Consider the following 14,591-nt stretch of genomic DNA (forward strand, 5'->3'; position numbering starts at 1 on the left):
AAAGCAAAATTAGTCCCTCTCCTCGCTGGAAGTCCAAAAAAAAGGCGTAAATTTGACTAAGTGCCTAGGAGGATGTCCCTTTAAGAAGGCTGACCTGCTATGGTTCTCCACCCGGGTGCGGAAAGCAAAATTAGTCCCTCTCCTCGCTGGAAGTCCAAAAAAAAGGCGGAAATTTGACTAAGTGCCTAGGAGGATGTCCCTTTAAGAAGGCTGACCTGCTATGGTTCTCCACCTGGGTCTGGAACGCCAAATTAGTCCCTCTCCTCGCTGGAAGTCCAAAAAAAAGGCGGAAATTTGACTAAGTGCCTAGGAGCATTTCCCTTTAAGAAGGCCGACGTGCTATGGTTCTCCACCTGGGTCAGGAAAGCAAAATTGTCCCTCTCCTCGCTGGAAGTCCAAAAAAAAGGCGTGAATTTGACTAAGTGCCTAGGAGCATTTCCCTTTAAGAAGGCCGACGTGCTATGGTTCTCCACCTGGGTCAGGAAAGCAAAATTGTCCCTCTCCTCGCTGGAAGTCCAAAAAAAAGGCGTGAATTTGACTAAGTGCCTAGGAGCATTTCCCTTTAAGAAGGCCGACGTGCTATGGTTCTCCACCTGGGTCAGGAAAGCAAAATTGTCCCTCTCCTCGCTGGAAGTCCAAAAAAAAGGCGTGAATTTGACTAAGTGCCTAGGAGCATTTCCCTTTAAGAAGGCCGACGTGCTATGGTTCTCCACCCGGGTGCGGAAAGCAAAATTAGTCCCTCTCCTCGCTGGAAGTCCAAAAAAAAGGCGGAAATTTGACTAAGTGCCTAGGAGGATGTCCCTTTAAGAAGGCTGACCTGCTATGGTTCTCCACCTGGGTCTGGAACGCCAAATTAGTCCCTCTCCTCGCTGGAAGTCCAAAAAAAAGGCGGAAATTTGACTAAGTGCCTAGGAGGATGTCCCTTTAAGAAGGCCGACGTGCTATGGTTCTCCACCTGGGTCAGGAAAGCAAAATTGTCCCTCTCCTCGCTGGAAGTCCAAAAAAAAGGCGTGAATTTGACTAAGTGCCTAGGAGCATTTCCCTTTAAGAAGGCCGACGTGCTATGGTTCTCCACCCGGGTACGGAAAGCAAAATTAGTCCCTCTCCTCGCTGGAAGTCCAAAAAAAAGGCGTGAATTTGACTAAGTGTCTAGGAGGATGTCCCTTTAAGAAGGCCGACGTCCCTTGGTTCTCCACCTGGGTACGGAACGCCAAATTAGTCCCTCTCCTCGCTGGAAGTAGTCAAAAAAAGGCGGAAATTTGACTAAGTGTCATTATTTTAGAGTACCAGGCCTCTATAGAAAAGTTTGGTTTTTTGTCTATGTGTCATCATTTTAGAGTACCAGGCCTCTAGAGAAAAGTTTGGTTTTTTGTCTATGTGTCATCATTTTAGAGTACCAGGGCTCTATAGAAAAGTTTGGTAAATTTGACTAAGTGTCTAGGAGCATTTCCCTTTAAGAAGGCCGACGTGCTATGGTTCTCCACCTGGGTCAGGAAAGCAAAATTGTCCCTCTCCTCGCTGGAAGTCCAAAAAAAAGGCGTGAATTTGACTAAGTGCCTAGGAGGATGTCCCTTTAAGAAGGCCGACGTGCTATGGTTCTCCACCTGGGTCTGGAACGCCAAATTAGTCCCTCTCCTCGCTGGAAGTCCAAAAAAAAGGCGTGAATTTGACTAAGTGCCTAGGAGCATTTCCCTTTAAGAAGGCCGACGTGCTATGGTTCTCCACCTGGGTCAGGAAAGCAAAATTGTCCCTCTCCTCGCTGGAAGTCCAAAAAAAAGGCGTGAATTTGACTAAGTGCCTAGGAGCATTTCCCTTTAAGAAGGCCGACGTGCTATGGTTCTCCACCTGGGTCAGGAAAGCAAAATTGTCCCCCTCCTCGCTGGAAGTCCAAAAAAAAGGCGTGAATTTGACTAAGTGCCTAGGAGCATTTCCCTTTAAGAAGGCCGACGTGCTATGGTTCTCCACCTGGGTCAGGAAAGCAAAATTGTCCCTCTCCTCGCTGGAAGTCCAAAAAAAAGGCGTGAATTTGACTAAGTGCCTAGGAGCATTTCCCTTTAAGAAGGCCGACGTGCTATGGTTCTCCACCTGGGTCAGGAAAGCAAAATTGTCCCTCTCCTCGCTGGAAGTCCAAAAAAAAGGCGTGAATTTGACTAAGTGCCTAGGAGGATGTCCCTTTAAGAAGGCCGACGTGCTATGGTTCTCCACCTGGGTCAGGAAAGCAAAATTGTCCCTCTCCTCGCTGGAAGTCCAAAAAAAAGGCGTAAATTTGACTAAGTGCCTAGGAGGATGTCCCTTAAAGAAGGCCGACGTGCTATGGTTCTCCACCTGGGTCTGGAACGCCAAATTAGTCCCTCTCCTCGCTGGAAGTCCAAAAAAAAGGCGGAAATTTGACTAAGTGCCTAGGAGGATGTCCCTTTAAGAAGGCCGACGTGCTATGGTTCTCCACCCGGGTCCGGAACTCAAAATTAGTCCCTCTCCTAGTTGGAAGTCATCAAAAAAAGGCGGAAATTTGACTAAGTGCCATCATTTTAGAGTACCAGGACTATAGTGGGGGAATTGGAGCCCTCTGGTGGACACTCGCTGCAAATGCACCCTGAATTAAAGACATTATTTCCAGTTCTTTTGGGGCCCTATTTTCAGGCGTAAATTTGACTAAGTGTCTAGGGGCATGTCCCTTTAAGAAGGCCGACCTGCTATGGTTCTCCACCTGGGTCTGGAACGCCAAATTAGTCCCTCTCCTCGCTGGAAGTCCAAAAAAAAGGCGTGAATTTGACTAAGTGCCTAGGAGGATGTCCCTTTAAGAAGGCCGACGTGCTATGGTTCTCCACCTGGGTCAGGAAAGCAAAATTGTCCCTCTCCTCGCTGGAAGTCCAAAAAAAAGGCGTGAATTTGACTAAGTGCCTAGGAGCATTTCCCTTTAAGAAGGCCGACGTGCTATGGTTCTCCACCTGGGTCAGGAAAGCAAAATTGTCCCTCTCCTCGCTGGAAGTCCAAAAAAAAGGCGTGAATTTGACTAAGTGCCTAGGAGCATTTCCCTTTAAGAAGGCCGACGTGCTATGGTTCTCCACCTGGGTCAGGAAAGCAAAATTGTCCCTCTCCTCGCTGGAAGTCCAAAAAAAAGGCGTGAATTTGACTAAGTGCCTAGGAGCATTTCCCTTTAAGAAGGCCGACGTGCTATGGTTCTCCACCTGGGTCAGGAAAGCAAAATTGTCCCTCTCCTCGCTGGAAGTCCAAAAAAAAGGCGTAAATTTGACTAAGTGCCTAGGAGGATGTCCCTTAAAGAAGGCCGACGTGATATGGTTCTCCACCTGGGTCAGGAAAGCAAAATTGTCCCTCTCCTCGCTGGAAGTCCAAAAAAAAGGCGTGAATTTGACTAAGTGCCTAGGAGCATTTCCCTTTAAGAAGGCCGACGTGCTATGGTTCTCCACCTGGGTCTGGAACGCCAAATTAGTCCCTCTCCTCGCTGGAAGTCCAAAAAAAAGGCGTGAATTTGACTAAGTGCCTAGGAGGATGTCCCTTTAAGAAGGCCGACGTGCTATGGTCCTCCACCTGGGTCAGGAACGCAAAATTGTCCCTCTCCTCGCTGGAAGTCCAAAAAAAAGGCGTGAATTTGACTAAGTGCCTAGGAGGATGTCCCTTTAAGAAGGCCGACGTGCTATGGTTCTCCACCTGGGTACGGAGCGCCAAATTAGTCCCTCTCCTCGCTGGAAGTCCAAAAAAAAGGCGTGAATTTGACTAAGTGCCTAGGAGGATGTCCCTTTAAGAAGGCCGACGTGCTATGGTTCTCCACCTGGGTCAGGAAAGCAAAATTGTCCCTCTCCTCGCTGGAAGTCCAAAAAAAAGGCGTAAATTTGACTAAGTGCCTAGGAGGATGTCCCTTAAAGAAGGCCGACGTGCTATGGTTCTCCACCTGGGTCTGGAACGCCAAATTAGTCCCTCTCCTCGCTGGAAGTCCAAAAAAAAGGCGGAAATTTGACTAAGTGCCTAGGAGGATGTCCCTTTAAGAAGGCCGACGTGCTATGGTTCTCCACCTGGGTCAGGAAAGCAAAATTGTCCCTCTCCTCGCTGGAAGTCCAAAAAAAAGGCGTGAATTTGACTAAGTGCCTAGGAGCATTTCCCTTTAAGAAGGCCGACGTGCTATGGTTCTCCACCTGGGTCTGGAACGCCAAATTAGTCCCTCTCCTCGCTGGAAGTCCAAAAAAAAGGCGTGAATTTGACTAAGTGCCTAGGAGGATGTCCCTTTAAGAAGGCCGACGTGCTATGGTCCTCCACCTGGGTCAGGAACGCAAAATTGTCCCTCTCCTCGCTGGAAGTCCAAAAAAAAGGCGTGAATTTGACTAAGTGCCTAGGAGGATGTCCCTTTAAGAAGGCCGACGTGCTATGGTTCTCCACCTGGGTACGGAGCGCCAAATTAGTCCCTCTCCTCGCTGGAAGTCCAAAAAAAAGGCGTGAATTTGACTAAGTGCCTAGGAGGATGTCCCTTTAAGAAGGCCGACGTGCTATGGTTCTCCACCTGGGTCAGGAAAGCAAAATTGTCCCTCTCCTCGCTGGAAGTCCAAAAAAAAGGCGTAAATTTGACTAAGTGCCTAGGAGGATGTCCCTTAAAGAAGGCCGACGTGCTATGGTTCTCCACCTGGGTCTGGAACGCCAAATTAGTCCCTCTCCTCGCTGGAAGTCCAAAAAAAAGGCGGAAATTTGACTAAGTGCCTAGGAGGATGTCCCTTTAAGAAGGCCGACGTGCTATGGTTCTCCACCTGGGTCAGGAAAGCAAAATTGTCCCTCTCCTCGCTGGAAGTCCAAAAAAAAGGCGTAAATTTGACTAAGTGCCTAGGAGGATGTCCCTTAAAGAAGGCCGACGTGCTATGGTTCTCCACCTGGGTCTGGAACGCCAAATTAGTCCCTCTCCTCGCTGGAAGTCCAAAAAAAAGGCGGAAATTTGACTAAGTGCCTAGGAGGATGTCCCTTTAAGAAGGCCGACGTGCTATGGTTCTCCACCCGGGTCCGGAACTCAAAATTAGTCCCTCTCCTAGTTGGAAGTCATCAAAAAAAGGCGGAAATTTGACTAAGTGCCATCATTTTAGAGTACCAGGACTATAGTGGGGGAATTGGAGCCCTCTGGTGGACACTCGCTGCAAATGCACCCTGAATTAAAGACATTATTTCCAGTTCTTTTGGGGCCCTATTTTCAGGCGTAAATTTGACTAAGTGTCTAGGGGCATGTCCCTTTAAGAAGGCCGACCTGCTATGGTTCTCCACCTGGGTCTGGAACGCCAAATTAGTCCCTCTCCTCGCTGGAAGTCCAAAAAAAAGGCGTGAATTTGACTAAGTGCCTAGGAGCATTTCCCTTTAAGAAGGCCGACGTGCTATGGTTCTCCACCTGGGTCAGGAAAGCAAAATTGTCCCTCTCCTCGCTGGAAGTCCAAAAAAAAGGCGTGAATTTGACTAAGTGCCTAGGAGCATTTCCCTTTAAGAAGGCCGACGTGCTATGGTTCTCCACCTGGGTCAGGAAAGCAAAATTGTCCCTCTCCTCGCTGGAAGTCCAAAAAAAAGGCGTGAATTTGACTAAGTGCCTAGGAGCATTTCCCTTTAAGAAGGCCGACGTGCTATGGTTCTCCACCTGGGTCAGGAAAGCAAAATTGTCCCTCTCCTCGCTGGAAGTCCAAAAAAAAGGCGTGAATTTGACTAAGTGCCTAGGAGCATTTCCCTTTAAGAAGGCCGACGTGCTATGGTTCTCCACCTGGGTCAGGAAAGCAAAATTGTCCCTCTCCTCGCTGGAAGTCCAAAAAAAAGGCGTGAATTTGACTAAGTGCCTAGGAGCATTTCCCTTTAAGAAGGCCGACGTGCTATGGTTCTCCACCTGGGTCAGGAAAGCAAAATTGTCCCTCTCCTCGCTGGAAGTCCAAAAAAAAGGCGTAAATTTGACTAAGTGCCTAGGAGGATGTCCCTTAAAGAAGGCCGACGTGCTATGGTTCTCCACCTGGGTCTGGAACGCCAAATTAGTCCCTCTCCTCGCTGGAAGTCCAAAAAAAAGGCGGAAATTTGACTAAGTGCCTAGGAGGATGTCCCTTTAAGAAGGCCGACGTGCTATGGTTCTCCACCCGGGTCCGGAACTCAAAATTAGTCCCTCTCCTAGTTGGAAGTCATCAAAAAAAGGCGGAAATTTGACTAAGTGCCATCATTTTAGAGTACCAGGACTATAGTGGGGGAATTGGAGCCCTCTGGTGGACACTCGCTGCAAATGCACCCTGAATTAAAGACATTATTTCCAGTTCTTTTGGGGCCCTATTTTCAGGCGTAAATTTGACTAAGTGTCTAGGGGCATGTCCCTTTAAGAAGGCCGACCTGCTATGGTTCTCCACCTGGGTCTGGAACGCCAAATTAGTCCCTCTCCTCGCTGGAAGTCCAAAAAAAAAGGCGGAAATTTGACTAAGTGTCTAGGAGCATTTCCCTTTAAGAAGGCCGACCTGCTATGGTTCTCCACCTGGGTCAGGAACGCAAAATTAGTCCCTCTCCTCGCTGGAAGTCCAAAAAAAAGGTGTAAATTTGACTAAGTGCCTAGGAGGATGTCCCTTTAAGAAGGCCGACCTGCTATGGTTCTCCACCTGGGTCAGGAAAGCAAAATTAGTCCCTCTCCTCGCTGGAAGTCCAAAAAAAAAGGCGTAAATTTGACTAAGTGCCTAGGAGGATGTCCCTTTAAGAAGGCCGACCTGCTATGGTTCTCCACCTGGGTCAGGAACGCAAAATTAGTCCCTCTCCTCGCTGGAAGTCCAAAAAAAAGGCGGAAATTTGACTAAGTGCCTAGGAGGATGTCCCTTTATGAGGCCGACGTGCTATGGTTCTCCACCTGGGTCAGGAAAGCAAAATTGTCCCTCTCCTCGCTGGAAGTCCAAAAAAAAGGCGGAAATTTGACTAAGTGCCATCATTTTAGAGTACCAGGCCTCTATAGAAAAGTTTGGTTTTTTGTCTATGTGTCATCATTTTAGAGTACCAGGGCTCTATAGAAAAGTTTGGTAAATTTGACTAAGTGTCTAGGAGCATTTCCCTTTAAGAAGGCCGACGTGCTATGGTTCTCCACCTGGGTCAGGAAAGCAAAATTGTCCCTCTCCTCGCTGGAAGTCCAAAAAAAAGGCGTGAATTTGACTAAGTGCCTAGGAGCATTTCCCTTTAAGAAGGCCGACGTGCTATGGTTCTCCACCTGGGTCAGGAAAGCAAAATTGTCCCTCTCCTCGCTGGAAGTCCAAAAAAAAGGCGTGAATTTGACTAAGTGCCTAGGAGGATGTCCCTTAAAGAAGGCCGACGTGCTATGGTTCTCCACCTGGGTCTGGAACGCCAAATTAGTCCCTCTCCTCGCTGGAAGTCCAAAAAAAAGGCGGAAATTTGACTAAGTGCCTAGGAGGATGTCCCTTTAAGAAGGCCGACGTGCTATGGTTCTCCACCCGGGTCCGGAACTCAAAATTAGTCCCTCTCCTAGTTGGAAGTCATCAAAAAAAGGCGGAAATTTGACTAAGTGCCATCATTTTAGAGTACCAGGACTATAGTGGGGGAATTGGAGCCCTCTGGTGGACACTCGCTGCAAATGCACCCTGAATTAAAGACATTATTTCCAGTTCTTTTGGGGCCCTATTTTCAGGCGTAAATTTGACTAAGTGTCTAGGGGCATGTCCCTTTAAGAAGGCCGACCTGCTATGGTTCTCCACCTGGGTCTGGAACGCCAAATTAGTCCCTCTCCTCGCTGGAAGTCCAAAAAAAAGGCGTGAATTTGACTAAGTGCCTAGGAGCATTTCCCTTTAAGAAGGCCGACGTGCTATGGTTCTCCACCTGGGTCAGGAAAGCAAAATTGTCCCTCTCCTCGCTGGAAGTCCAAAAAAAAGGCGTGAATTTGACTAAGTGCCTAGGAGCATTTCCCTTTAAGAAGGCCGACGTGCTATGGTTCTCCACCTGGGTCAGGAAAGCAAAATTGTCCCTCTCCTCGCTGGAAGTCCAAAAAAAAGGCGTGAATTTGACTAAGTGCCTAGGAGCATTTCCCTTTAAGAAGGCCGACGTGCTATGGTTCTCCACCTGGGTCAGGAAAGCAAAATTGTCCCTCTCCTCGCTGGAAGTCCAAAAAAAAGGCGTGAATTTGACTAAGTGCCTAGGAGCATTTCCCTTTAAGAAGGCCGACGTGCTATGGTTCTCCACCTGGGTCAGGAAAGCAAAATTGTCCCTCTCCTCGCTGGAAGTCCAAAAAAAAGGCGTGAATTTGACTAAGTGCCTAGGAGCATTTCCCTTTAAGAAGGCCGACGTGCTATGGTTCTCCACCTGGGTCAGGAAAGCAAAATTGTCCCTCTCCTCGCTGGAAGTCCAAAAAAAAGGCGTAAATTTGACTAAGTGCCTAGGAGGATGTCCCTTAAAGAAGGCCGACGTGCTATGGTTCTCCACCTGGGTCTGGAACGCCAAATTAGTCCCTCTCCTCGCTGGAAGTCCAAAAAAAAGGCGGAAATTTGACTAAGTGCCTAGGAGGATGTCCCTTTAAGAAGGCCGACGTGCTATGGTTCTCCACCCGGGTCCGGAACTCAAAATTAGTCCCTCTCCTAGTTGGAAGTCATCAAAAAAAGGCGGAAATTTGACTAAGTGCCATCATTTTAGAGTACCAGGACTATAGTGGGGGAATTGGAGCCCTCTGGTGGACACTCGCTGCAAATGCACCCTGAATTAAAGACATTATTTCCAGTTCTTTTGGGGCCCTATTTTCAGGCGTAAATTTGACTAAGTGTCTAGGGGCATGTCCCTTTAAGAAGGCCGACCTGCTATGGTTCTCCACCTGGGTCTGGAACGCCAAATTAGTCCCTCTCCTCGCTGGAAGTCCAAAAAAAAAGGCGGAAATTTGACTAAGTGTCTAGGAGCATTTCCCTTTAAGAAGGCCGACCTGCTATGGTTCTCCACCTGGGTCAGGAACGCAAAATTAGTCCCTCTCCTCGCTGGAAGTCCAAAAAAAAGGTGTAAATTTGACTAAGTGCCTAGGAGGATGTCCCTTTAAGAAGGCCGACCTGCTATGGTTCTCCACCTGGGTCAGGAAAGCAAAATTAGTCCCTCTCCTCGCTGGAAGTCCAAAAAAAAAGGCGTAAATTTGACTAAGTGCCTAGGAGGATGTCCCTTTAAGAAGGCCGACCTGCTATGGTTCTCCACCTGGGTCAGGAACGCAAAATTAGTCCCTCTCCTCGCTGGAAGTCCAAAAAAAAGGCGGAAATTTGACTAAGTGCCTAGGAGGATGTCCCTTTATGAGGCCGACGTGCTATGGTTCTCCACCTGGGTCAGGAAAGCAAAATTGTCCCTCTCCTCGCTGGAAGTCCAAAAAAAAGGCGGAAATTTGACTAAGTGCCATCATTTTAGAGTACCAGGCCTCTATAGAAAAGTTTGGTTTTTTGTCTATGTGTCATCATTTTAGAGTACCAGGGCTCTATAGAAAAGTTTGGTAAATTTGACTAAGTGTCTAGGAGCATTTCCCTTTAAGAAGGCCGACGTGCTATGGTTCTCCACCTGGGTCAGGAAAGCAAAATTGTCCCTCTCCTCGCTGGAAGTCCAAAAAAAAGGCGTGAATTTGACTAAGTGCCTAGGAGCATTTCCCTTTAAGAAGGCCGACGTGCTATGGTTCTCCACCTGGGTCAGGAAAGCAAAATTGTCCCTCTCCTCGCTGGAAGTCCAAAAAAAAGGCGTGAATTTGACTAAGTGCCTAGGAGGATGTCCCTTAAAGAAGGCCGACGTGCTATGGTTCTCCACCTGGGTCTGGAACGCCAAATTAGTCCCTCTCCTCGCTGGAAGTCCAAAAAAAAGGCGGAAATTTGACTAAGTGCCTAGGAGGATGTCCCTTTAAGAAGGCCGACGTGCTATGGTTCTCCACCCGGGTCCGGAACTCAAAATTAGTCCCTCTCCTAGTTGGAAGTCATCAAAAAAAGGCGGAAATTTGACTAAGTGCCATCATTTTAGAGTACCAGGACTATAGTGGGGGAATTGGAGCCCTCTGGTGGACACTCGCTGCAAATGCACCCTGAATTAAAGACATTATTTCCAGTTCTTTTGGGGCCCTATTTTCAGGCGTAAATTTGACTAAGTGTCTAGGGGCATGTCCCTTTAAGAAGGCCGACCTGCTATGGTTCTCCACCTGGGTCTGGAACGCCAAATTAGTCCCTCTCCTCGCTGGAAGTCCAAAAAAAAGGCGTGAATTTGACTAAGTGCCTAGGAGCATTTCCCTTTAAGAAGGCCGACGTGCTATGGTTCTCCACCTGGGTCAGGAAAGCAAAATTGTCCCTCTCCTCGCTGGAAGTCCAAAAAAAAGGCGTGAATTTGACTAAGTGCCTAGGAGCATTTCCCTTTAAGAAGGCCGACGTGCTATGGTTCTCCACCTGGGTCAGGAAAGCAAAATTGTCCCTCTCCTCGCTGGAAGTCCAAAAAAAAGGCGTGAATTTGACTAAGTGTCTAGGAGGATGTCCCCTTAAGAAGGCCGACGTCCCTTGGTTCTCCACCTGGGTACAGAACGCCAAATTAGTCCCTCTCCTCGCTGGAAGTCCAAAAAAAAGGCGTGAATTTGACTAAGTGCCTAGGAGGATGTCCCTTTAAGAAGGCCGACGTGCTATGGTTCTCCACCTGGGTCAGGAAAGCAAAATTGTCCCTCTCCTCGCTGGAAGTCCAAAAAAAAGGCGTGAATTTGACTAAGTGCCTAGGAGGATGTCCCTTTAAGAAGGCCGACGTGCTATGGTTCTCCACCTGGGTCTGGAACGCCAAATTAGTCCCTCTCCTCGCTGGAAGTCCAAAAAAAAGGCGTGAATTTGACTAAGTGCCTAGGAGGATGTCCCTTTAAGAAGGCCGACGTGCTATGGTTCTCCACCTGGGTCAGGAAAGCAAAATTGTCCCTCTCCTCGCTGGAAGTCCAAAAAAAAGGCGTGAATTTGACTAAGTGCCTAGGAGCATTTCCCTTTAAGAAGGCCGACGTGCTATGGTTCTCCACCCGGGTACGGAAAGCAAAATTAGTCCCTCTCCTCGCTGGAAGTCCAAAAAAAAGGCGTAAATTTGACTAAGTGCCTAGGAGGATGTCCCTTAAAGAAGGCCGACGTGCTATGGTTCTCCACCTGGGTCTGGAACGCCAAATTAGTCCCTCTCCTCGCTGGAAGTCCAAAAAAAAAGGCGGAAATTTGACTAAGTGTCTAGGAGCATTTCCCTTTAAGAAGGCCGACCTGCTATGGTTCTCCACCTGGGTACGGAACGCCAAATTAGTCCCTCTCCTAGCTGGAAGTCCAAAAAAAAGGCGTGAATTTGACTAAGTGTCTAGGAGCATTTCCCTTTAAGAAGGCCGACGTGCTATGGTTCTCCACCTGGGTCAGGAAAGCAAAATTGTCCCTCTCCTCGCTGGAAGTCCAAAAAAAAGGCGTGAATTTGACTAAGTGCCTAGGAGGATGTCCCTTTAAGAAGGCCGACGTGCTATGGTTCTCCACCTGGGTCAGGAAAGCAAAATTGTCCCTCTCCTCGCTGGAAGTCCAAAAAAAAGGCGTGAATTTGACTAAGTGCCTAGGAGGATGTCCCTTTAAGAAGGCCGACGTGCTATGGTTCTCCACCCGGGTCCGGAACTCAAAATTAGTCCCTCTCCTAGTTGGAAGTCATCAAAAAAAGGCGGAAATTTGACTAAGTGCCATCATTTTAGAGTACCAGGACTATAGTGGGGGAATTGGAGCCCTCTGGTGGACACTCGCTGCAAATGCACCCTGAATTAAAGACATTATTTCCAGTTCTTTTGGGGCCCTATTTTCAGGCGTAAATTTGACTAAGTGTCTAGGGGCATGTCCCTTTAAGAAGGCCGACCTGCTATGGTTCTCCACCTGGGTCTGGAACGCCAAATTAGTCCCTCTCCTCGCTGGAAGTCCAAAAAAAAGGCGTGAATTTGACTAAGTGCCTAGGAGGATGTCCCTTTAAGAAGGCCGACGTGCTATGGTTCTCCACCTGGGTCAGGAAAGCAAAATTGTCCCTCTCCTCGCTGGAAGTCCAAAAAAAAGGCGTGAATTTGACTAAGTGCCTAGGAGCATTTCCCTTTAAGAAGGCCGACGTGCTATGGTTCTCCACCCGGGTACGGAAAGCAAAATTAGTCCCTCTCCTCGCTGGAAGTCCAAAAAAAAGGCGTAAATTTGACTAAGTGCCTAGGAGGATGTCCCTTAAAGAAGGCCGACGTGCTATGGTTCTCCACCTGGGTCTGGAACGCCAAATTAGTCCCTCTCCTCGCTGGAAGTCCAAAAAAAAAGGCGGAAATTTGACTAAGTGTCTAGGAGCATTTCCCTTTAAGAAGGCCGACCTGCTATGGTTCTCCACCTGGGTACGGAACGCCAAATTAGTCCCTCTCCTAGCTGGAAGTCCAAAAAAAAGGCGTGAATTTGACTAAGTGCCTAGGAGCATTTCCCTTTAAGAAGGCCGACGTGCTATGGTTCTCCACCTGGGTCAGGAAAGCAAAATTGTCCCTCTCCTCGCTGGAAGTCCAAAAAAAAGGCGTAAATTTGACTAAGTGCCTAGGAGGATGTCCCTTAAAGAAGGCCGACGTGCTATGGTTCTCCACCTGGGTCTGGAACGCCAAATTAGTCCCTCTCCTCGCTGGAAGTCCAAAAAAAAGGCGGAAATTTGACTAAGTGCCTAGGAGGATGTCCCTTAAAGAAGGCCGACGTGATATGGTTCTCCACCTGGGTCAGGAAAGCAAAATTGTCCCTCTCCTCGCTGGAAGTCCAAAAAAAAGGCGTGAATTTGACTAAGTGCCTAGGAGCATTTCCCTTTAAGAAGGCCGACGTGCTATGGTTCTCCACCTGGGTCTGGAACGCCAAATTAGTCCCTCTCCTCGCTGGAAGTCCAAAAAAAAGGCGTGAATTTGACTAAGTGCCTAGGAGGATGTCCCTTTAAGAAGGCCGACGTGCTATGGTCCTCCACCTGGGTCAGGAACGCAAAATTGTCCCTCTCCTCGCTGGAAGTCCAAAAAAAAGGCGTGAATTTGACTAAGTGCCTAGGAGGATGTCCCTTTAAGAAGGCCGACGTGCTATGGTTCTCCACCTGGGTACGGAGCGCCAAATTAGTCCCTCTCCTCGCTGGAAGTCCAAAAAAAAGGCGTGAATTTGACTAAGTGCCTAGGAGGATGTCCCTTTAAGAAGGCCGACGTGCTATGGTTCTCCACCTGGGTACAGAACGCCAAATTAGTCCCTCTCCTCGCTGGAAGTCCAAAAAAAAGGCGTGAATTTGACTAAGTGTCTAGGGGCATGTCCCTTTAAGAAGGCCGACCTGCTATGGTTCTCCACCTGGGTCAGGAAAGCAAAATTGTCCCTCTCCTCGCTGGAAGTCCAAAAAAAAGGCGTGAATTTGACTAAGTGCCTAGGAGCATTTCCCTTTAAGAAGGCCGACGTGCTATGGTTCTCCACCTGGGTCAGGAAAGCAAAATTGTCCCTCTCCTCGCTGGAAGTCCAAAAAAAAGGCGTGAATTTGACTAAGTGCCTAGGAGCATTTCCCTTTAAGAAGGCCGACGTGCTATGGTTCTCCACCCGGGTACGGAAAGCAAAATTAGTCCCTCTCCTCGCTGGAAGTCCAAAAAAAAGGCGTAAATTTGACTAAGTGCCTAGGAGGATGTCCCTTTAAGAAGGCTGACCTGCTATGGTTCTCCACCCGGGTGCGGAAAGCAAAATTAGTCCCTCTCCTCGCTGGAAGTCCATAAAAAAGGCGTAAATTTGACTAAGTGCCTAGGAGGATGTCCCTTAAAGAAGGCCGACGTGCTATGGTTCTCCACCTGGGTCAGGAAAGCAAAATTGTCCCTCTCCTCGCTGGAAGTCCAAAAAAAAGGCGTGAATTTGACTAAGTGCCTAGGAGCATTTCCCTTTAAGAAGGCCGACGTGCTATGGTTCTCCATCCGGGTACGGAAAGCAAAATTAGTCCCTCTCCTCGCTGGAAGTCCAAAAAAAAGGCGTAAATTTGACTAAGTGTCTAGGGGCATGTCCCTTTAAGAAGGCCGACCTGCTATGGTTCTCCACCTGGGTCTGGAACGCCAAATTAGTCCCTCTCCTCGCTGGAAGTCCAAAAAAAAGGCGTAAATTTGACTAAGTGCCTAGGAGGATGTCCCTTTAAGAAGGCCGACCTGCTATGGTTCTCCACCCGGGTCTGGAACGCAAAATTGTCCCTCTCCTCGCTGGAAGTCCAAAAAAAAAGGCGGAAATTTGACTAAGTGCCTAGGAGGATGTCCCTTTAAGAAGGCCGACCTGCTATGGTTCTCCACCCGGGTCCGGAACTCAAAATGAGTCCCTCTCCTAGTTGGAAGTCATCAAAAAAAGGCGGAAATTTGACTAAGTGCCATCATTTTAGAGTACCAGGACTATAGCTGGGGAATTGGAGCCCTCTGGTGGACACTCGCTGCAAATGCACCCTGAATTAAACACATTATTTCCAGTTCTTTTGGGGCCCTATTTTCAGACGTTGTGGAGCCCTCCAGTGGACTCCCGCCTCCAATGCACCCCCCAAATTAAAGACATCACCCCCCAAACTAAAGACATTATTTCCAGTTCTTTTGGGGGCCTATTTTCAGCCGGTTTGGCGTATTTCCTTGACGC

This window comes from Nerophis lumbriciformis, unplaced genomic scaffold, assembly GCF_033978685.3.
Source record: "Nerophis lumbriciformis unplaced genomic scaffold, RoL_Nlum_v2.1 HiC_scaffold_44, whole genome shotgun sequence".
Taxonomy (NCBI): domain Eukaryota; kingdom Metazoa; phylum Chordata; class Actinopteri; order Syngnathiformes; family Syngnathidae; genus Nerophis; species Nerophis lumbriciformis.